This window comes from Telmatherina bonti, assembly GCF_933228915.1.
Source record: "Telmatherina bonti genome assembly, chromosome: 13".
Lineage (NCBI taxonomy): Eukaryota > Metazoa > Chordata > Actinopteri > Atheriniformes > Telmatherinidae > Telmatherina > Telmatherina bonti.
Window position 1 is genome coordinate 28,948,319 of NC_136611.1, and position 23,605 is coordinate 28,971,923.

At 40.1% G+C, this 23,605-nt stretch overlaps 1 protein-coding gene across 1 annotated transcript in view; it reads right to left on the minus strand.

Moving 5' to 3' along the window:
- sema4c (sema domain, immunoglobulin domain (Ig), transmembrane domain (TM) and short cytoplasmic domain, (semaphorin) 4C) overlaps positions 1-23,605 on the minus strand; it is an 87,956-nt gene that overhangs the window by 46,088 nt on the left and 18,263 nt on the right. Inside the window, exon 2 of the mRNA XM_079251491.1 lies at positions 11,132-11,251. The gene's annotated coding sequence lies outside the window, so the exon portion shown is untranslated. The remainder of the gene's footprint in view (positions 1-11,131; positions 11,252-23,605) is intronic.

Here is a 23,605-nt window from a genome sequence, read left to right on the forward strand (position 1 = left end):
ATTTTAGAACATGCGACGCCATTTTTAAGCCTGGTTTTGAAAAAGAAGAAGTAAACGATGGTAAAGCAGCAATTTTATATAAATCATGAATAAATGTAAAAAATGTACTTCATTATCATGCAACTTATCTGACATCTGCTCAGTGTTTAAAGGAGGCAAAGCTGGCAGTCGAGTATTAAACAGAAAAAAAAATACAACAAAATAACAAAAGAAAAACACACACACACTTGAAAAAAAAGCAAAGATTTTCTCAGACAATGAATAAAAAAATAAATCAATAAATAAAGTTTTTGGAAGGATAAAAATAATGCTTAGAGCTCCTGTAATGTGCAGTATTTTCTACCTGTGATGTCATCTCCATCCATAACAACAGTGTAATTTGTGGCAAAGTTCAACTTTCTGAACTTTGCTTCAGCAAATCGGTTTTAAATTGCCAAAAACTTTTTATTTTTCCACACAAAAGGATTCGCTGCAACATGATAATCTGTGCCCTGAGTTCACCCAGTTTCATTTTTGAGATTTAAATGTATTCTGATGGGTTCAAGATGTTAACCGAGAGTCTGTGAACGCACCAGAGGCCCTTGGAGAAAATGCATCATAGCATGATATCTCCACTTTCGCTGAATTTCACAGCTTAGAGGTTCTGATCTGAGTTCAACTCTTAAAAACACTGAGGTCCATCATAATCAGTTTTGAAGACTTGAATCAGAGCTCACACCCTGTAGGATGGTAGTCTGAAAGATTTAGCTCAATGTCTGCAATACAAACGAGAAAAAAAAACAACAAAACAAAACAGATGGCAGTTTGTAAGTAAGAGATTTTAAGGCTGTGGGTTCAAGTCCAGAGCAAACGACTTCGATGCTGGAATGGAAAAATATTGTGTTACAGCTCTTCCTGCAAAATTGATGACCTGCAGGACATGAAGTGCGAGGAAGTCAACATGGACTTCTTGCTATTTGCTACCAGTTTTACCTTTCACTTATTCTCAGCCACAACAGAATGACAACAAGTTGTTGTTTTTTCACACACTCAAAAGAAACGTGTATTCAACGAAGCCGATATGGTGCTTCTTGCATTTAGAGTGTGGCATTAATGGAACCGACACGGGCGCTCCGCTGGCGAGGAAACAAGTGCACATCCAACACCACGCACCCTCAGCATCTACGAGCCTTGGCACAAAGACACAGGTGGACGCTTAAACCACACAGTGGTTTGTATGGGACAAACACACATGCAGTTTGAAGCAAAATCAAGCCTCAGTGTTTCTGCAACTAAGTGATAGCAGTAACAAGCCTATCTGCGAATACAGGTGTAAATAAAAGGCTTTCTGCTGACCAACTGACATTAAAGAGCTGTGGGTGTGTGGCTTTGTGTGTGTGGGGGCAGATTTTGTGGTGTGTTTGTGTTGAGCTGGCACAGATGAAAGACTGATAATCAAAGAGGGATTTGATCAGCTGCACACGGAGTGTATGACTGCAGGACATGAATACAAAAGGGTGTGTGATCGTAACAATGTTGCTCTGATATGTCCGACAAAAATGTTCTCTAAAAGTCCCTCTGACAGCATCCATCAACAATATGTGCTCTCTTTTCAACTGCATCAAGTTGGTGTTATCCACTTCCCTTCGCATGGTAATGGGAATTTGCATCCCAAATTGAAACTGAGCGTTTCGACTGACTTTAAACATTGGATGGAAATGTCAAAAAAAAAAACACAAAGCCGTAAAAACATCTTAGCCTCTCTGGCCACTGCCTCCCCCAGAACCCCACTTCTTTCATGTCTCCCCCTTGAGAGACTCTGCAAGCCTTCAAAATTTCCATCTCCTCTCCTTTCATCCCCTCAGCGCTGCAGCTCTTGCTCGCTTGCCCTGTCTCCCCCACCCCCGACCCCACTTCGCTGCCTTGTTCTTGTTGTTATGGTCGGCTGGTCAGGCGTGGCTGGCTTATAATTCTTTGATCGGTGCTCTGATCTCTTCCATCAGTGCCATGGACTCCAGCTGATTACAGATGAAATGGATCTGATTTGGGCGCTGACTGCGGGCCAAACACCTGCTCAGACCTGAGGAAGCGATAGAGGAGGAGGTGAGGGCGAGATGAAGCCAGACGGTGACGTCCGGTTTATCGAACAGCAGGACCCTCTGTGCTAGCGGTCCGTGGTGACAGGCGCACATGTAATGGAAGCAGATTGTACACAAAACATTTGGGAGACAAGGCGTAATTTTCTTTCTTTCTTTTTTTTTTTTTTTTTCTTCACAACTGAACTCAAAACAACGCCTCAACAAAACCTGCGTGGACTCATGCATTTGTTGTATATTTACATGTATCAGAAAACGCTTTTCTTTCTCTGAAAATGACTTTTCATGCAAGGTTGAATTTCAAGGATAAAATGAACACAAGAATTTCAACAAGCTGTTAAGCCTGAAATCAGATCCAAGGGTAAAATGGATAAATATTTAACCATAATGTTTTAGTTCTGACTCAGCCTTTATTGCTGCCATCCACTGCAGGAAACTGTTGTCAATTAAGAAAAATCTTGTAAACTCAGTGCACACCAGCTGCCCATTCAGAAGAACACAGTGAAGCCTTCATCGCCTGAAAAGTCTGATTTTCCCTTGAAGAATGCAAAACTGTAGGGCTCAAAGGAGAGTGATATATCCCCAAATAAATGCTAATGTCTGCAGGAAGTGCATGCTAACATAAGATTTGTACCAACACTATCTGAGAGAAGCCTGACTGAAGCTATGAAATCCCACTGCTGCCATGCTTATCTGCCGCGAGGAGATGACAACCCACCGATACAACCCTAAAAACTGAGTTATAGCAGAGTTCGCGGCACGCTGATGACTTTAATCACACTGGTTGTCAGTTCTCTGCCCCAGAGGTCTACAGCTTTAATTCCAGCCAATCATTCGAGCAGAGAATCTCATCAGTGCATCAGGCTCTGTGCTGAAATCCATAATGAGAGAAATGAGTGGATTTAGTTGGAATAATAAATAAAAAACTCTGTAAAAATGTTATTTTTAATAACGATCTGTAAAAAACTATGAAAAAAAAAACAAGAAATCTGATATGATGAGGGAAATATGATAAAAAACAAACAAAAAAAAAAAACAAGAAAAAAAAAAAGTACATTCTGAACCCTAAATGCAATCTGACTATAGAGATAAAGCATCACATCTTATACAAAGATTGAGCACTGTTTAATCGTCCAAAGAGTTTCTGTGGATTGATGAGATGTTTCCGTTTGCTGCATATGTGTGTTTGCGTTGGTGCGTTTACATCTGCAAAAGATGTCTCTCAAGCCTTTTGACTAAAAGTTGAATTTAGACGTTTCATTTTCTTGACCTTTAAGAAAAAAGGAATAAATGCAGGAAAGCCAGCAATAACCACCGATAAGACCTTTTCTGAGCGAGCACAAACAATGTCTGAATTTCATCTCTTAGCCTCTCTGTCTAGCTTGCTTCTTTTTTTTTGTGTGTGTTTTTCTCCTTCCTTTTGGGCGACCTTGTGCTGTCAGCACAGCGTCTGTTGTTTCTGACAACTGCATGACTGTAGTGAGAAATCATAAAGCCCACGTGCACTCTGCCCTGCCTCGACCTGCCTGTTCTGTGCGGAGGCCTGAGGGATGCTGGGATAGCTCTTTGACCTGTCATCAATGCACATGCATGAGTGTGTGTGCGCCAGTCCATGATGACAAGTCGATGATCCTTGCTCAAGGCAGCGGACTGATGTGTGAGCAGAAGGCCTGCACACACACACACACACGCACACAAGCACACGCTTATCTATAATTCATGTGGAAATACCACATGCATGTACACAGAGGAAAAAAACATGAAAGGGATGCTTTATCACGTGTTATATCCACACCCGCGGTTTAGCGCACACAAACGCACATTTTCACATTTACCGCTCACATATGCTGCAACCTGCTCCTCACACACCAGCACACTAATCAAATCACTCCTGCAAATATCCTATTTTTTCCCCCGCCAGCCGGGCTAAGACAAGCAAATAGCTAACAAACTTTCTCTGCTTTATTTCGAAGCTCATTAAAAACTATTCACTCTGTACGATTTAGCGGCGTAATCAGCTCTGAATAATAGACATAGTGATATTGACGCCCGTGGGCAGCACACGTACTGTCTCATTTCGGAACAACAACCGCTGGGTGTGTGAATGCAAAACAGTATAAGGCAGCACACACACCCCCACACACACCATCTCCCTCTCATGTTTTTTTTCTTTTGCCGGCTGGCAGTCCCTGAGATATTACCAGTATACTCTTGCTTAGGGGGACCACCTACTATGCTGCTTGGGGGGCTAATTGTCCAGTAGTGCTCTTGCACTTTCCCTCTCACAGTCCTCTTCCTCTACCCAGGTCTGATCTTTTGGGGAGGTTTCATGCTGAGTCCAGAGCCCTGGATCCCAGTGAGGAGCCACAGGGCAGAAAGGTCACACCTAGCTGTACTCTACAGAGGCCGCCCACACGCCTCCATCAAGGCAAATGCAGCAAAGGAGCCTGCAGTTACATAGAGATGATAAAAAAATCAGGGCTGGCTGTGGATGTATAATTATTTTTCAGTAAAGTTGCACTGTTTTAACTAACTAAATGGGCAAAACATCCTGACATTAGTAGATTATTCATTACTAAGTTGGCTCTGGCCAGTGCGTCACTATCCCATTACATCCCTTTAAACAGCTCTTCCATTACCTGTTTGACCTCCTTTCCAGTCTATTCCCAATTTCTGTGATGGACCAGAGTGCAGTGAAATGGTTTTTTTTTTTTTTTTTTTTTTTAAATCTTTTCAGAAATAACAACAGGTTACAACAAGTTTCATTTTTTTAACAAAAGTTGTTTCTGAATGTTCTGAATGGTAGGGCTGCTCTAATCGCGATTATTTTGACTGAAATTAAGATCTCGATTCTTTAACACAATTATCCAGTATTTTTAAACCACGCTGCGCGTCGTGGTGTTTTCAACTTTGTGTCGCACATTATAACCATCTAATGCACGGTTCAGAGTTGTTTAATCCACTTTTATCGCTAATATAGGAACTATTTTATGTTGGCCTCAATGTACGTTTTATGCCAAACAACCGCTGTCAGGCTGCAGCGCGTTTTTCTCATTCACCGGTTAAAGACAGCGGACTTGAATAAGCTGATTAATGCGTTACTATGGTAACGCCCCGTAACGGAGGGGTATTAGTGTTCAACTCGCCGAACTACATGTGTGTTTATACGAAAATAATGCAGCCAGTTGTCACTGACAACGGTATAAACTATGTTTAGGTGAACTTCCACAACCTGCTGCAGTTATTCTACATTGACCTGCAGCCGGAGCCGACTGAGACTGGCCGCCTGGGAGTGCTTTAGGACGGGAGAGGCTCCAGCTGCTCCTTCCTTACAGTAACTGCAGAACAATTTGTACCTTCAAGTCAGTCGCAAAAACACCAGACAAGTCTCTAATAACTCCAACCAAAGTTGCTCCATTTGTCGCAAATCGCTTTTAAAAAAAAAAGTCGCCAGATTTAGCGCGAAAGTCGCCAAGTTGGCAGCAGTGTCTGAATGAAACCAAAGCGGCTGTGGGAGGAGTTTACAGCCCAGCGCTGCAACGCCAGAGATGCTCGATTAGCAGCTGAAGACAGCAGGAGAGGAAACTGCAAAGAGAAAAATAATCACACCCTTTTATTTTTATGATCGTTGAAAATCCAGATCGTAATTAAGATTAAGATCTGATTAATCGCCCAGCCCTACTGAATGGATGGTGATGCAAACATGTTATCCACGAGGTGTTTAGAAACACTGGCTAACTTTTCTGAGACACTCAGCAATATTAATATCAAACAAACTGTAACTTGCTTAAACATTTGTCTGCAAACTGTGATGGTGAATGTGGCAGCATGAGGATTTATCAGATTGTGCTTTTACACCTTTTCGGCTTGTGGATCAAACCACTTTGTCAGAAAACTCTTTTCTTCTTTGTCATTTAAGATCAGAACTGATCCTGTTCCTGAATAAACAAGAAAAATATTTAACTTACAGACAATAAAAACAATAAAAGTTTTCCTTTTCTCTTTTTATGATAAACTTCCAAGTCATCAGATTTTCCAAGCAACCCCCCCCCCCCCCCCCCCCCGAGTTTTCCTGCCCCTCATTATAGCAGACAGCAGTTGAAAGTATGAGGCTACAGCAGTGAAGTGAAAATGTGAAACAGAAAACTGCTGCTGAGTTTGAACTCATTTCTGTTTTGTTTAAATGTTTACACAAATACACAAAAGGAGAGAAGCAGAAAGCACTGAAGGGAAATATGAATTACATACATTTGATCTGAGCTACGATTATCCAGCTGTTGCTGCATTTATGCTCGCGCAGCGTCTGCGTGCGGCGGGGTCGGCTTAGCCGATGCTGGTGAAATACGCTCTCCCACTCGGACATATGGTTACGGCGTCATGTTGCTGTTTTTCATCCGTGTTTACCGCAAAAACTCAGGAATCCAAACAGATTCATTACAAAGGAGTTGTTTGCGTAAATGTGCTGCGAGGAGGGGTGAACGTCGGGCTTCCACGGACCTACGCAGAGCCTTTTCAGTGTTTTTCTTTTTAAATTTATGATTTAAACTCTTTAATCTCGTACACCAGAAGTTAATTGCTGTAACTTTTACAATGTGACTGTTGCTGGTTAAAATACTGCATATAAGCATCAGAATTCCTCGTGTCTAAGCTACAGCAAATTGACAGAGTGGGGTCCTGCTTTCATAGTAATGTGAGAATAAATAACATGTTTTAGCATTTCGACCATAAGGACAACCCACACATCCTAATTTTTCAAAGTTCGTAAAAAAAACAAAAAAAAAAAAACAAAAACAACCTTTTATTCCATTATTCTTCTCTTCACTCATGCTATGAGCTATTTAAATTTCTAAAAGGTAAGCAGGAATTTGAGAAGCCCTTTCCCCTGGGTCAACAACTACTTACAGCAATGCTGCCTTGAAGCAAGGAGCTTAACCCAGTAAAAGCCTGTGTGTTCAGTGACTGCAAGAAGTCAGAAGATAATAAAAGGCTTGAGCTTTGGGCACCGGGCAGCTCCCAGAGGCCAAAATTAGCAAAGTGTGGTTCTACTGAACAGCTACCATGAATGAATGGGCAGTACTATGAAAAATGCAAAGCACTTTGAAAGAAGTCAGTGCATACTGCATACTCAGCAGAAGTATCTATCTATCTATCTCTCTCTCTCTCTCTCTCTCTCTCTCTCTATATATATATATATATATATATATATATATATATATATATATATGGATACATACATACATACATATGTATGTTGATTGTTGTGTTTATATATATATATATATATATATATATATATATATATATATATATATATATATATATATATATATATATATATATATATATATATATATATATAAAAACACAACAATCAACAATTAAACAGTGCAGATATTTGTTAAAAGGAAGAGTGGTGAAAGGTGAGACCGGTCAGAAGAGAGTGGCGGCCCTTGATGCTCCAAGTCAGGGTCTATTATGGCTTGATTGGACCCATTAGGAGTGAGAGGTGATACAAGAACCATCTGCAGGGTTCCTTCAGTGCAGGTCTACATTAACCACTGCCTGCTCTCTACTTTGTTGAACACACAGGCTGATCAATAGCAATGAGAAGGGAGGAGGTGGTGAGTCAGGGCAGAGAGAAAAGAGGTCCAGGTTTACGGGAAGATGAGCTGAGATCGATCGGGAGACAAAGACCGCTGCCGCATGGAGCGAGAGAGGATAGAGGAATGCAAGATACGGCACATTCCCACTCATTCGGCTCATCAGGCTGGATGCAGTGTAAACTGGGAGTTTCTACATGCGCTGGCCACTGGGAAAGAATCCTCACTTCATCACTATAATACGTCAGATGTGAGACAATAACTTTGGTCAGTGTGAAGAAATACATACTAGAGAAAACTAACAGGGAAACACTGCAAAAATCCAGCAGTTCCACCACCACAACTAGACAAATAGATTTGCTCTTCCAAATGAAAAATAACTCAATTTTCTTCTGTTGAACTAGTTTTAAATCTGACATATAGTAAGTAAAAGTCAACACTTCTTAGTAGCACGCCGCAAAAACCAACAAAAATGGAGCTCTTTTCCAGTTATTGTTAAATACAAAGAAAAAGTTGGAAGAATACTTTGGTTTTCCTTTGTTTTTGGGGGGCATTTTCTGGACTCACTCAGCCAAATGTTGGGATATACCAAAAGCATCCTAAATAATATGGATATAACCCTTTGATCCATCAAGTCTACAGCAGTAGGCACGTATTAAAGGCTATTATCTAGTTTAATCATATGCTATGATTGTATATTTGCAATTTTGCCACTTTAGTGGATTTTAGGAGAGTCACCCATTAGACAACAAATACAGTATAAAATTCCATATATACATGTACATGTAATTACCAATTTTACCTCAATGACAAATAGGATGAGAAAATGATACTAGTCAATTTTTAAAGAATATTTCTATCATCTGAACATGACAATACATGAATTCATGAATATTTCTATAGAAAAGATACAATAAATGAACTAAATAAAAGGTTAAATAATAATAAAAACAAAGGAAAATGTCTCTGTACATGTCTGTAGAAATCAAATACTGTATATGAAAAAAAATGTGGCATTAATATTTAATAATTCATGCATCAGAGGGTGAAAGGAGCTAATAATGTTGGTGAATTTTATTAACTTTGGACAAATCCAGGATAACTATCGTTCTTTTTCGGCCATTCTGCTATGCTATAACAAATGACTTTTGACTCACATCTGTCATCAGTGACTCTTATTAGAGAAGATAAGTAAAAGATTTCTGTATTTTCATATGTCTAAAGGGCTTTCAGTATGAAAACTTTGCAGGAGGTGTGAAGTCTCAATGAATAATAACCTACGACAGCGATCGATTAAGCAGCAAATTGGAAACGCCTGGAAAAACTGTGACACAAAACAATATTTGAGCACTAAAAGAGTAGTTAGTGTGGCATGACTCTTGTCCTGATGGGGCTACTGCAGAGGTAATGTGCATCACAAACTGTATGTCTCAACAAAGCACATAGAAAATGCTGCGCTTGCATTAAAGGCAAACGCCATAAAGCAAAAAATTAAAACAGCGGCGGCTTCGTTCCAGTAAATGAAGCCCCGCTTGCTGCTTTCTTTTAATGGCATCAGGTCGTGTAATTGTGTGTCAGTGTGCAGGTTTGCATTTGAGTGCATTAACGCTGCCACTCCCACTCAGCGGATGGGTGTTTGCAGTTAGGAGCGCTGCATCCATCAGCGCATCCCTGACACCTGTCACACATGCCGTGATGTAGATAACCTGTGTCTCCATCTGTATTACATTTTTCTTCTCTTCCTCCCTCTATCGCTCTCTTGATCTCTCAGCATTCACTGTCACCCCTTTCTCACACACACACACACACACACACCTTACTTTCCCATCCACCCCCCTCTCCTCCCTCTCCTCCCTAAGCTCCTTGCCAGTCGGTGATGGCACACCGTCAGAGAAAAGCTATTTATGATCGGCAGCCAATATCCGCACAGAGATAAACATACACTGCGAGTCGTAGATGGAGAGAAGCGCGGTTATTAGAGAGAACAAGGGATGAGTATGTTGTGGCTATGCTAGAAAGCGAATCAAACATTTGCGGAAAAAAAAAAAAAGGATTGAAGAGAAGAAGCATGTCGCCTTAGGTTGTTTTTTCACAGCTTTCCCTGCTTGTGTGTGTGTGTGTGTGTGTGTGTGTGTAGCTTGGTCTCTCTCATTATCATGGCCCATGTGTGTGCGTGTTTGCATTTGAGTGCGTCTCTCTTCTTCTGGTGCATCTCTGTATTCTCTACATGGAAGTTGGGACACAAATGACTATTTTTATGGGAGGCAATTTACTTCAGCCTGCTGGAGCTCCCGCTCGCTCAATCAGGCCGACGACAGGAGAACCCTTCATCACACACTTCAAGCATAAGGTGGCCACCCACCAACTAACACACACATATTGACATGCAATGTTTTATAATGAAAACCACGTCGACTTGGATAAAAAGCACCCACTATGGTAGATTGTAGATTATGACCTCAATCATTGGTACAGCAGTCGTTGTTTATGTGTTCAGGCTTCATTGTTGCAGCCCATAACAGATTTGGAGTGGAAACCACAGATCGGATTAAAATGAGATGCTTGCCGATATTGTTTCCCTGCTTCTTTTTTTTTTTTTTTGTGGCTTTTATGTTGAGCTAAGCTAATTGTCCTTGTATCAAGTTGCATGGTGGGTTGACAGACATCAGAGGGCTTAGCAAGAACAAGCTGTGCAGCAAACTGTAGGGTCACCTGGATAGAAAGTCGCGGCGCAAGCAAAGCTAAAAATATTCCACACAGCTTCGATTGTGGATAATCATCAGAGTGGACCTACGGTAGGTTTTCCTGAACTTTGCATGAAGAAGCAGCTCTTAGTGAGCTTCTAACCAGTACTTTGCTGTGTAAACTTTCTGGTGAGGTTACGATGGCGACGGTTATGCCAGTTTTACATGTGGTATGTCACGTTTTCTGTTTTTATTTTATTTCTGACTCGCCTGGAATTGTTGCATTTATCTCTCTTATGTTAAATTTCCTTAAATGAGTTTTTTCTTTCACTTGCCGACGCTGTTGAGATGAAATGTGAGCGATTCACATGCGCGCACACACTAAGAGATAACCTTAAGCATCACTCTCGACAACAGACAGAAGTCCAATTTCTGACTGAGATTTAATTTTTTCTCTCTTTTCTTATCTCACAAGTGGCTCGTACATGTTTTGCTTTGTCTCCTTGTGGGTCAATTCTTCCTGGGAGTTTCTAACAATGACTGTAATTTCCATGTCCTGATCTAAAGACTGTGCCTTTTTACTCCTCGTATTTCCATTTTTACGTCTTTCATTTTTTTTTCTCATTTTAAATTCTTCACTCTGTCTTTCTCTCTGTTCAGTTCTCTGATTTTTGCTGCCAGTTGGACTGTTTGCAGAAGGATGCTTCAGAGGAGAGGTAGGACGCTGCAGCATTTTTCTTCTCCACCCTTTGTTCTGTTTTTACTTTCTTACCTGCTTTTCTCCTCCTCGCTTGTGTGTTTTTCTTCCTAATCTCCCTTTCAGTTCTTCTGCGCCTGAGCTCTTCGTGAATGTTGAATAGCAACACTTGACTCAGATGAAGGTCACGCTGGCCTAAAAGAGAAAAAGAAGAGCGGGCTAATGAGTGGCGGGGGTGGATGTCGGTGAATATGTTCGTGTACACACTTGAGAAACAATAAATCTTTCATCGGTGTGACGTCTCTGTAAAAGAAGACCTGCCATTTCCAAACAAGTATGTGCACACGCACGTTGCCTGGAATTAAAAATAGTTATTAGATGAACAAGACAACAGTGTGATGCAGACATCCCTATTCTATCTGTGACTGCTGCTTCACAATCCAAAATCTTGTTAAGATACTGTAACCATGTCAACAAAGGACAGCTGTTCATTCCCTGTTTTAGGTTGTAATTTAAACGTTTTATAAAATATGACCTTAAAAGCAAACAAACTACTGAGACTTTTAGAGTAAAGCAACTCTTTTTCAGTAAGTGTTGAGTGTTGTTCCGTATACAAACAATGTATTCATTCAAGCTGTAAAACACGATGAAACTTTCATGGAAACTGTGTTCCTCTGAAATGAGGTGTTGCTTTAAGTCGCAGCTGTTTTAGTGCTGCTGACGATATGTAAGCTTGAACGTGCATTTGTATCTCAATGTATTGTTTCACGTGCAAAGAACCGTGACTGAAACTGTTTAGTCTGGGACAATGCGTGGTTTTCTAACCACAACCACGTATTTTTTTTCTGACATCCAAGCCTCAGTGTGCAAATTAAATCTACATCTTCCCATCTGCTTTGAACCCCGAGATCCGGCAAATGGGAGTGAAGGAGAAAACTATGCTATTTTAGCTGGGCTACAGTAGAGCACAAAGACAGGAAAAAAATGTTTTGCACATTTTCTGAAGTCTTTAGTGTCAAACTAATGTATTTCTTCACTTTCCAACATGCTTTTTTTTATGATCTGTCAGGAGACCGGGTTGATGAGGTGTAGGCTGTGACTCACACCGCTGTGACAAACAAAACATAAGCTATTTTCACAAATGAGATACACATGATTAATGGCAGTCTATTAACCCTTTAACAGCCTGCTCGAATGTTTTTATGGAGACTTAAATGAATTTTATTCAAACTTTGTGGAAATAAACTTGCCTGAATCCTCTGGACCATTTGGTTTGAATATGTAATGCAAAAAGTGTCTATTATCTCTTTACGGTTTCAAATTGGGACCATTTCACTATTGTTATTATTTTGGTAGCTGTAATCCCAGCCAGTACTTTGGTTTATTTTAAATAATTGTCTAAAGGAAAACTAAAATTGCAAAAAAATGTTTGTCTTAATGCAAGCTTACAAGAGCAAAAGTGAGAGTATTTCCTCATTCACACACTGGCAGCTTTTCAGTTGATGCTCCTCATGACTTTATTCAGCCGTGCTTGTAAAAGAGACAGAAAAATCTGCTGTGTGCATTTATGATTCAGAAGAAAATTGGATAGAAATGCCATTATCACTAAAGCAATTCATTCTCAAGTGTAAAGTAGTTGTGTAAGCATGACCAGGGTGGATTAAGCAGCTAAAAAAATCTTTTTCTATGTTCAAACTCTGTGAATAGTTATTGTTTCACACATCCGAGTTTAACTGAGGTTAATTTTTTACCTTTATTTCATCTGTGGATACTGTCTCTGCTCTGCTATTACTGTTTTTAAGATGTTGTCAGAAATATATCATGATGGCCGAGTCTGTCTGGAATTGGTCATAAAAAGGACAAAAGAAAGTGATCTTGTGACTCTGGGGTTTGGGGATATGCTGGGGGTCTCAGGTTAAGAACCTCATTTTGCAATATCTTTTTCTTATTTTCATTTCTATTTTCAAGATCAGAAAATTCAACATGAAAGCAAAAAAAAACCCAAAACAAAACAAAAAAACCCACAATACTTGCAGTCGTGGATCTTACACCTCTGTTATTTTTCAAACCAATTTACCCTGAGTTGTATTAGGCATTACAAAGAAACATGAAATTTTGGTAAAGAAGGGAAGTGTAATAACCTTTCTGCAACTGTATCATGTTCCATTACTGTGTGAAAATCATTCCTTCATCGTAGAGAAAATTGTTTATCACCAAATATGATGGAATACAGCTAGAAGCTACAATAAGTTCGTCCATGTTGTTCTCTCAAGCAATCTGTCTCCTTTACAGCCGCCATGGCATGAGTTTATGCTCATTAACTTAAGCTGAGCCAGAAAGAAATGACTTGACGTAGTGTGAAAAGATCTCGCTTTTATTAGTGCTGTGACATTAATAGACACATAAAAGGCACACCCAGATATACAAAGTCAGTCACACACACGCATACACTCGCTTGAACCCCTTCGACTGAGATCCCATAGTTCACAGAGCAGATCATATAACTAATTGCAACGTCCCTGCTGGTGTGTTGCTGTGTAGAGGCTGAGATTCATGTCAACATCAATGGCTCAGTAATAACAATGAGATCGCCTATGGCCAAGCAGATTTTGTCAGTAGCATCTGTGCTGGCTTGTGTTACACCGAGGCAGCACACAAAGGCAACGCCGAAGCCTCTGACAGCATCGTACTTCGTTCACTGCTGTCAATAAATAAGACACTGGAAACTCAGCTACACTTTATTGACTGGAAAAGCTGTGATGTTCATCAAACTTTATTGATTCAAACACATGGGTGGGTTCAAATGATATTGTCAGCAGAACCTTGGCATAACTCGCGCACGAAGCAAAACCATGACAAACCTTTCTAATTAAAAATTTAGCACACATTTTTCTAGTCTAATATGTGGGAGATTCTTCTCAACCCACTCAGGTTAATATAGTCTTATAAAGGTTTTAACAAGACAGACATCCCAAACCTGCTTTTGACATGATTGTGTAAAGGAGGAGAACATCCAGGACAGCATGAACCCATTTTTGATGGCAAAAGAACATAAAAAGTGAGTCACATAAAAATATTAAAGTTTATTTGACAGAAGGTCCTTCAAAACAGAGTTAAGTTATGTGCCGGTAAGTGAATTTAGACCTAATCCTGAACCTCACGCTTCTGAGTAACTCACCATATGAGCACACATGTGGGTATGTCTGTTAACTGCTTCTGGTATAATGTTTAACCCTTCAGTGAGTATCCCCACCTGGGACTGAACCGGCAGCGTGTCTGCTGAAGCTGTAGCAGCAGCAGGGGGAAAAAAAATACACTAAGGGGGAAAAAAAATCTTGCCAAAATGAAATATGCTGCTGCTACTGAGGTCACTGGTTCGGTTACCTATGGGGCTGGATGAATTCAGGCAGACTCACATACACACACAAATATGTGACAGCGCAGCAGCATACCAGCCATCTTTGGTGAATTTTTCCTAAATATGTAAGTCGTCCAGACCTCAGCTTTCCATTGGCTTCATCTAGCTCAACACAGCAGCTGAAGCCCTGCCAAACTCCACACAAACACACACCTAAATATGAACACATCAACATGGTCTTTCATTCACACATAATGGCAGGGACATGAGGAATCAGACAAGAAGCAGAGAGATCTGGTTAAAAAAAACAAAAAAAAAACAGGACACCTGCATACACACACACACACCTTCAGCTGCTTGCTCCTGTGTGTTTGACAAGCAGCATAGTGAGGAGCTGTGTGGAAGCCAGCCGCTTATGAATCAGAAGTGACTAACTGTTTAAACCCCCACTTTGTGAGCTAATCGCTTGCATGGTTATTGTAAAATATATGCATCTGTGTGTATGTGAGTTGATGTGTGGTATATCAGTATTTGTGTGAAGATACATGTTGAAACGTTAGCCTGTGTGTTGCCACTATTAGCTCTCTCCATCAAGCCCAATTGTGACAGCCTCAGCTTTTAATTGCTTTGCAGTAAATTTGACATTGTGTAAGTTGACAGCACCCTGATGAGCGGGATGAAAGTGGAGCAATGTAGTACTCATCACTTCCTCCAATCAGCCCAGACAAGAGACCAACTCCGGGCTCCGTTTGATCGCTGCACAAGACAACGCAATGGGATGCTAATCACATGCAAAGACTGGGGCTTTGAGTACATGCCAAAGTCTGCCTAGTAAGACAGCATGTGAACGTTTTGTGTGCCAGCAGTGGCAGCTCTAATCAGTGGCAGGATTGGAAGAGGCATGTGGCAATAAAGTCCAGCAAAATGCCTGCCAGTTCCTGTTAGAAGCAAGCAATCTCTGAAAGCCTGGCTAACAACACAAGCACACATGTACAGTCAAGCTACGCACACACTCTCCATCTTGGTGGACATCTGGCCAAGGTCAGAGCTAGATCTGAGCTGTAAAAGCCAATTGCCAACACCTTCCATCGCCACACCCACAAAAAAGAAGAAATCTTTCAAAAAGCTAATACAGATTGGGCTGCAAAGCTTGAGTTAAAAAGGTTTTGTCATCCAGAGCAATTTACTTGTAAGCTAGGACCCCTCTAAGTGCAGCCCATTACTCAGAGTTTGTGATTTACAGGCTAAAATTAGGGTGGCCATCATTTGCCGAGGCCATTATCAGTCTGACTGAATGAAAGAGTCAATACACACAAAGATCCCTCATGAGAGTCGTCAACAGTCAGCTGAAGGATCAGTTATTTAGCGTGCAGTAGACATGACTGATACACAGCAGGACTGGCAGCATTTGTCTTCTGCACCACTCCATATGAGAAATATCTTGCCAGCTCTGTCACTATTTCTGTTATAAAGTTTGAGAGATGTGTGTTTTTAAAAGTTCACCTTGGCAGGGTTGATAACTTAAGAAAGACAGATTCTTTCATTTTCTAACATAGAGTTTCAAATATATTAGCTGTATAAGTTGTAGCCCGTGGGTTTATAAGTCAGTCATAAGTCATCGGCAGCAAATTGTGAGCGGCCAAATTAAGAAAAACCCTTTTACGTGGATTATCCTTTTACAAAAGAGAGCAGAGGCTACTTGAAGCCTTCTCATGGATTAGCGTCCATAATTGATAATAGCAATTACTACCAAAAAATAACAGTAGAATATGACTTATGAATTTATTTTTCATTATTTGGTCTCGGAAATTTGACCTTAAACATGATATGTGGTGACTTCAGTAAGAAAAGTCTGTTAGCAGGTGTTGGAGGTTGCTAATGCACATGTGAAAAGTTGCAAAAGCATTTTGTAGCTCAATATAAGCAGCCTAAAACAACCAAAATTGAATTAGTGACCATTAAGGATGAAGACTCAAGTCTGAAATGAAATAAATTAGTTTAGCAATGTCAGAAAAAAGTGGGCTTACCAGAGCTTCTGTAGGACTAGCTCAGTATAGGCTACGGTTTAGCTGCCTCTATAACTAGAGAAAAAAAAATACAATATCTTCAGTTTTGCTGTGTTTTGGTATGTGAAAAAACAAACCAACAAAAAACAAAAAACAAAACCAAAATTATGAAGCAGTTTGTATTTTTTTCTTAACCAGCTGTTACACCATATAATTTCTTTATAATGTGTCTTTCAGAATAGCTAACAAGCTAGATAGCTAGCTAAGGCTAGTAGCTGGTACTACATCTCAGTAAAATAACAAAAACAGATAAATAAAGAAAGAAAAAACAAGCATTATAGATACTTTTTAATGTTTAATTCTGAAATTCAAAGCATCACATTTCTCTGTATTGTGTTGCTCAGACAAAAAAATACCTGCACCTGTTTTGCTCAGGAAAACCTCCAACTTTTTACAGTTTGTGTTTCATGACTTCTCACACATTACCAGTATCAAAGGACAATGCATGGTCTGCCAGCTCTGAACTTTGTAACTTCAGCCCACAACACAGATAAAATCGAAGCCTCTGGCACTGCAGTCAGTCAGAATACATCGACTGAGCTCTTTGGAATGTGTGAACAAGCGCTTTCAAGTCCTATTGTCTCTGCACAGTGGGGGGAAAAAATTGTTGGTGTTGACAGATAAAATGATTGTCATTTTGATTTTTTTTCAGTGAAGTGGGACCTTTCTGCTATCATCCACTCATTTCCTGTGTGAAGAGGAGAGCCTGCGTCATTGCTTTTGGCATCTGATATAGGTTTGAGCCGAGGAGCTGTGATTATTATTCTAACGGTGCTAGAACCCACAGGAGCTCTGGTGGACACAAAATGCTGTGCAGCACCTGCTGTGCTAGCTAAACCGAAAAAGAGGTATGCTCAAGAAAGATTCTCACATTTTTTAAGATAACAAAGATGGTTTCTTTGTATCACAATCAAATAAAGGTAAATATATATATATATATATATATATATATATATATATATATATATATATATATATATATATATATATATATATATATATATATATATATATATATATGTAATGAAATTATGAAATCTGACCATGGTGCCAGGAGGTGATTTCACTTGAATTACTGTAAGTGTATCTCAGAGGAAAGCTTTGTAAAATGATCAGGTTGAGTGCGGAGGCTGAAAGGTCTCTGCATGGATGCATGTATGTGAGTGTTGCAAGAAAACATCTGTAATGGCTGGATGAGATGGTAAAACACTGGCTTTGGCTCGTTCCTTTCCACAGCGAGGCCCTGAGCGATGAGGGTGGTGGGGGGATTCATCCCAATATTTGTCTCATAAACGAGTAAAGCCAAACAAATCCCTTCTGCTGAGGTGCCCTCTGGTAAAACCCACAATATTCCATGTGCAGCTTTTCCCTGAACCATTTTACCTACTTGATCTCTGCTTTTTTCACTATATTTACCTCTCGGCTGTCAACGCACAGATCAAGTTTTCAATCCAGTGAAAACCCTCAACTCTGTGAATGCTTTAGAAGTACCGTTGAAATAACAAAAGTTTTATTATGAAAAGATCATTTTGATGCCAAAAGCAGACTTTGTGAAACAGTTCTTTTAAAATATTGGTTTTGCCTTGTGTAGCTGGCTTTCTAAGTTATTGTCTAAAACATCAAATATATTGTCATATGTATCATAGTGAATATAGAGTGTGTTACTTGCCAACCCATGAGGGACTCCCTGATTTCGCAACTTTACCTCTGAGTTATTTAACCTTCTTTTAGCTCAATGATTTTTCATCATCGACTTTGCAGTTTTGGTTTACTCTTACACTTCTCATCAAATCTGTGCCTTCAATACTAGTTTTAAAGTGGTAGAGCTGCAACTCTAAATATATTAATAATGTTAAATTGGCTCCACGTCAGCAGAATGTTTAAAACTACTTTTGCTATTTCCTTTTAGTTGTATTATAGGATGTTACGATATAAATAACCAAACTGACAGGTAAAAGGCATAAAAAGCTTAAGATGAGATAACTATAGAAGGATATTGTTTTCATTTTTGTACAAGAGATATCTATATCTAGCTATGCATGTCTTGTCATCACATTAGCACATGCAGAAGAAGAACCGAAACAAGAAGAATAGAAACAAGGATTTTATTAACAGTAAAGGTAATGAGTCGACATAATGTGGTTCATTGTAATGATGGAATTTGGATGGACGTGTCAGGTCTGAATAGTCAAACTGAACCTTTTTCTTTCATTTTCATCCTACATTTCCTTTTCTTGCTACATCGCTGTCATAATTAAATACCCACGCGTTCCATTTTCCACGGTGGGTTTGTCTCTGTCTTTTATTCCAGAAAGTTTCTTGCCCTTGTAGGTTTGTGACAGAGAATGCGCTATACTTTGTTTGACGTGCATGGGCGTCAGAGAGAAAAAGTGAGAGAGAGAGAGAGAGAGAGAGAGAACAGACACATTCATGAAAAGCAAAACTAATTTTCCCCTTTGAAGCTTCACATTGTTAGTTCTGACAAAATATGTGACAAAACACAGATGAGAAGGTGTCAATGAGTCCCTGAAGGTGGATCCTCACCCAGTAATAGGAACGCAGGGCATTTTAGGTTCTGTGTGGCCTGAGAGAAGCAACTGGAAAAGTAACCTGGACAAACAGGCGACTGTTCTGAGTCTGTCATGTCATAGACTCATTCAAGGTCAAAGTGAGTGTGATTTTTCTTTTTCTTCTCCCCTGAAATAACCAGAGGCAGGGATATCCTGTTTCATTAGCTTTCCTGCACTGTGCTGCTGCTGTCTGTCTGACAAAATGTAACTGGCTGAGGGTTGGAGCTGCAGCTGAAATAGCAAATAACCAAGAATCCCAACACGGGTGGAGGATTATTGACAGAGAGGAAGGCTGAAGAGTAATATATGTGAGCAAGAGATCCATGCACCTACTCCCCTGAATGTAAGTTTGTGTGTTCCTATGAGTCACATCCATATTCCTGCTGGATGTTGTGGATGGCTGGCTTAATTTGTGCAGATTTACATTGCAACATCCTTCCCTGCACGTGCAACATGTGTGTATGTGGCAGTAGCATATGTGAGATCACTGTGTTATTTCATTCATGGCTCTCCCAGGCTGCAGGATGACCCCCGTTCCTTATGGTTTCAGAGCTCAGAGCGGTGGGACACCCAGCAGGCAAAATGAGCCACACCATCTCCCTCCATGGTTACCAACAGGCCCCTAAGGGCCCATTGCTTGGTTGGCCGTTTTCCCTGGGCTTCAGCTCAAACCATCAGAGACAAGTTCAGAAGGGAATTCAAGAGCTAAACAAATTAGATCACCTTCTTTGGCTGCCTCTACTTCTAACATCTCTCACTTCATAATCAAACTATCACAGCAAATAGTTATTATAGGAGGTCAGTAGTGTCCAAACAACTGTTCCAAAGTAAAATAAATTTCTGCCATTTTGTGCCTTTAAATGACCAGAATTATTAAAAACTTTATTAGAATCCATCCTACTAATTCATATTATATTCACACACACACGACATAACATGTGCTTTCCCATTGTACTGTCTGGAGCAAGTTTGGAAGACATGCATAACACTTTTTTTTTTTTTTTAGGATAAATAGAGGCAGAGCACATTTAACTCTGTGACAAGGTTGGAGAAGAATAAGGCTTTTAACAGATAAACAAAGTCACAGTTGTCAGCTTTAAAAAGCATGAAGATAATCATATCTTGAACTAAAACATATTTTGCTAAAGTGCAAAGGGACAGGATGTTTCCCAGTGCTTGCAAAGGTTTCTGTGAACTCATAAGAGTCACTTAGATCTGATCAGTCTGTCTGTATGACACTGCAAAACCTAAAACAGAAGGGAAATATCAGACATTAGAAAAAGGATGAGTGTAGCCCTATTCTTTTTCTTGCAGTAGGGGGAAAAAAACATCCCAGTGTGCACATTTCCAATAACACATGTAACAGTCTTCACGGGGACAGAAGTACTCCTCCAGCCTCTTCACTTTCAGACCAGAAGGGTTGACAAAATGTTATTTAAGATGTGATGATGAATCAAACTTGCTTTATAGTGGTGACAGACTGCATATTAAGGAAAGTGACTCATATTTCTGTTCTTTTTTGTACATCTGTTTTGCCTAATGAACACCTGACCTCTGGACACGCAGGAACCCACCCCATTAAACCCGACCCAGTGAAGGACATAATCACATCCACGTACACTGAAACACAAAGGCATTAAATCACAGAGGTCCATCCCTGTTACACCCACCCACCTGTCCACGCACACATATACACACACATATACACACACATATACACACACAGAGACACAAATAAAGTGAAACTTTAATCTTTGTACGTATGACGTATGCAAAGGGTAGATGCATCCTGAATCCACACAAGCAGATACAACCATCATAAAATCACACGTAAGAAAAAACAAGAGTGGTTGTTGAACTTTATGGAAACAGTAAAAGGATTTTTTTTCTCTCCTTAAAATTATAATTATTTTGCAAGATCAAGGAGTCAGAAGAAGAAAGAGAGAGGGAGTAAAAGCCCACACACACACACACACACACACACACACACACACACACACACACACACACACACACACACACACACACACACACACATCCCCTGTGCAGCACTGACTGAGGTCATCTTTATTAATAAACCCTCTGACAACAAACACACTCACATCAAGGCCCTCACCCTTCCTCCATCCTTGCTCCACACTCCCTCCCTTCCTCAGCTCCTTGAGAAATGGCAACTGCCAGACTGACACAGCAGGAGTGGCGGGGGTCTGTGACCACACACCCACATACACAGACACACACACACACACACACACACACACACACACACACACACACACAGACACACCTACACACACACTGCAGCATGGCCTAGAGACAGCATGTCAGTGATCTGTCAGAGGGTAACGGTGTGGAGCAGGTGTATGCATGTCTATGGGTGTGTGTGTGAGAGAGTGTGTGTGTGCATGTGTGTGTTAATGCATGAGGTTTTGGGGATGGTTGAGCAGATAGGAAGTTTTCCCCTGCACACATGCGCACAGACTCACACACTACGAAACATGCACCGGCTCATTTGTTTCCACTGACAGGAGAGGAGAGGGATGGTTTTCTACAAGGTATGCCTAAGGGAGGAGGACAGGTGTGTGTGTGTGTGTGTGTGTGTGTGTGAGAGAGGTGGAGGAGAAGAAGTAGTGGAAAAGAGCTAAAATTTGCATCAAAGCCTAAGAATATGTGTTTATGCTAATGTCTGCTCATTGCAGTGCTTGCGTGTTATGTTTGCTCTGCAGAATTAAAGGCGGAGAATTAAAGAAGAAAACTTTTCAGGGAATCAGGAGAAGGTACATATCTTCCTTCCTGCAAGTGGGTGTTCACACACTGTTAAAGGAGGCTGCAAATTTGTTGACACAAGAACTCTCAAAGAGATGAGACACAATAAATAAAGCTTTAATGAAATCTCAGAGGACTTTATGATGCTGCGAAACAGACAACTGAACAGTTTTCCCTGCTGTGTCAATACTGCATTTTCATATAAAGTTTTGTCAGTGATTGAAGTCAGGGTAGTTGTGGTGGCAGCAGCAACCCCAGGTAACAAACATTCAGCACATCCTGGGTTTGCTCTATGGTCCCAAAAGAGAATACTGATAAAGTAGCCTGACCTCAGAGAGCAGTGGTGGGACACTGCAAGTAGGCGCGTTTCCATTACACCTAGAATTGCGCAAAAACTAAATATCACAAAAAAGAAAAAAGTCTCAAATATTGCTAAAAACTTTTTATGTTTTCATGTGGTGGTTTTTCAGATGTTTTAATATGGAAACATATCGTAAAAGTGAAACACTTTTTTGGCATTTACGTGTCCCCCGGACATGACAGAGGGCGTCGTGACCAGTTCATTTTCGGTAAATATGACGTGGTGCGGAACAAACAACGGCAAATTTCAGAGTTTTAGAAAAGTACGTGAAGAGGAAAAGTTTTAGAAAAGCATAACAAATATTTCGCAGCAAGAAGAAAACACCAAAATAACGCTACAGGGCTACTTTACATAAACCGCAATATTTGTAAAATCTCGCAAGAATAACAAAATATTACAAGACTTGAGGCTAGTGTGCTAAACACTCTTCTATGAAAACACCCGCAAATCGCAATTTTTGTTTGTCAAAACTTACAAATATTGCTGTTAAAGTAATGGAAACACAGCTATTGTTAGGAGTTTCCCTGCTGCAACACACCTGACACACATCAGACTTGATTAGCAGACTTGTTCAAAGCTTGAAGTCAAACTCTGCACAATTCTGCTAATTACTCATTTGCTACGTTTACATGGGAGTTTTAATTCCTCTTATTCCGAATAAAAGTTAATTCCACTTCAAACTGATGAAAAACGACCATGTAAACACTTAATTCCTAATGCTAATTTTTATTCGGAATTAAACTTAATTCCGATGTAAGTGGCTGGTTTATTTGCTTTTAATTCCGATCTATTTAATTCCTCTGTCATGTAAACCTTAATTCTGCTCTAAGTTAATGCCGGTTGTTCTGAGCATGCTCGTTACCTTGTCCTGTCCCGATGATGCGCGTTGTTTTGCCTCGCGTGTTCGGCGGTCTATCTTTCTTCTCCTTCTCAGTTGCTGCAAAAAGTGAAGTAGTATGCTCGTGTTGAGCTGGTACTTCAAAAAATAATAAAAAATAGCGGTGAAACTGGTACTTATTATGTAGTTTTTACAAGTTATGACTGAAAAGATGAGAAGCAGGGAGCCAACTTTGTTTTTGCTGGTATACTTCATACGTCACGTGCACCCTCTGTCCAATCAGAACCCTTCCCAACCCGCCGCTCTAAAGAGGAATTATGTAAAGACGTGTTTCATGTAAACCTCCATTCTGAATTATTATTGTCATGTAAACTCGTAGGAGAATATGTTCATTCTGAATGATTTTACAGCAACAGCCCATGAAATTGGTTATTTTTACATCAACAATATAAACTTTAGGCACTGACAAATGAATTTTCCTCTATCATACACTCCATTAGATATCAATGCAGTTTCTTATATATATATATATAAATAAGAGGACTGCGTCTTTCCTTGCAGCCCTGTCATTCTGATCACAGCCTGAGCAG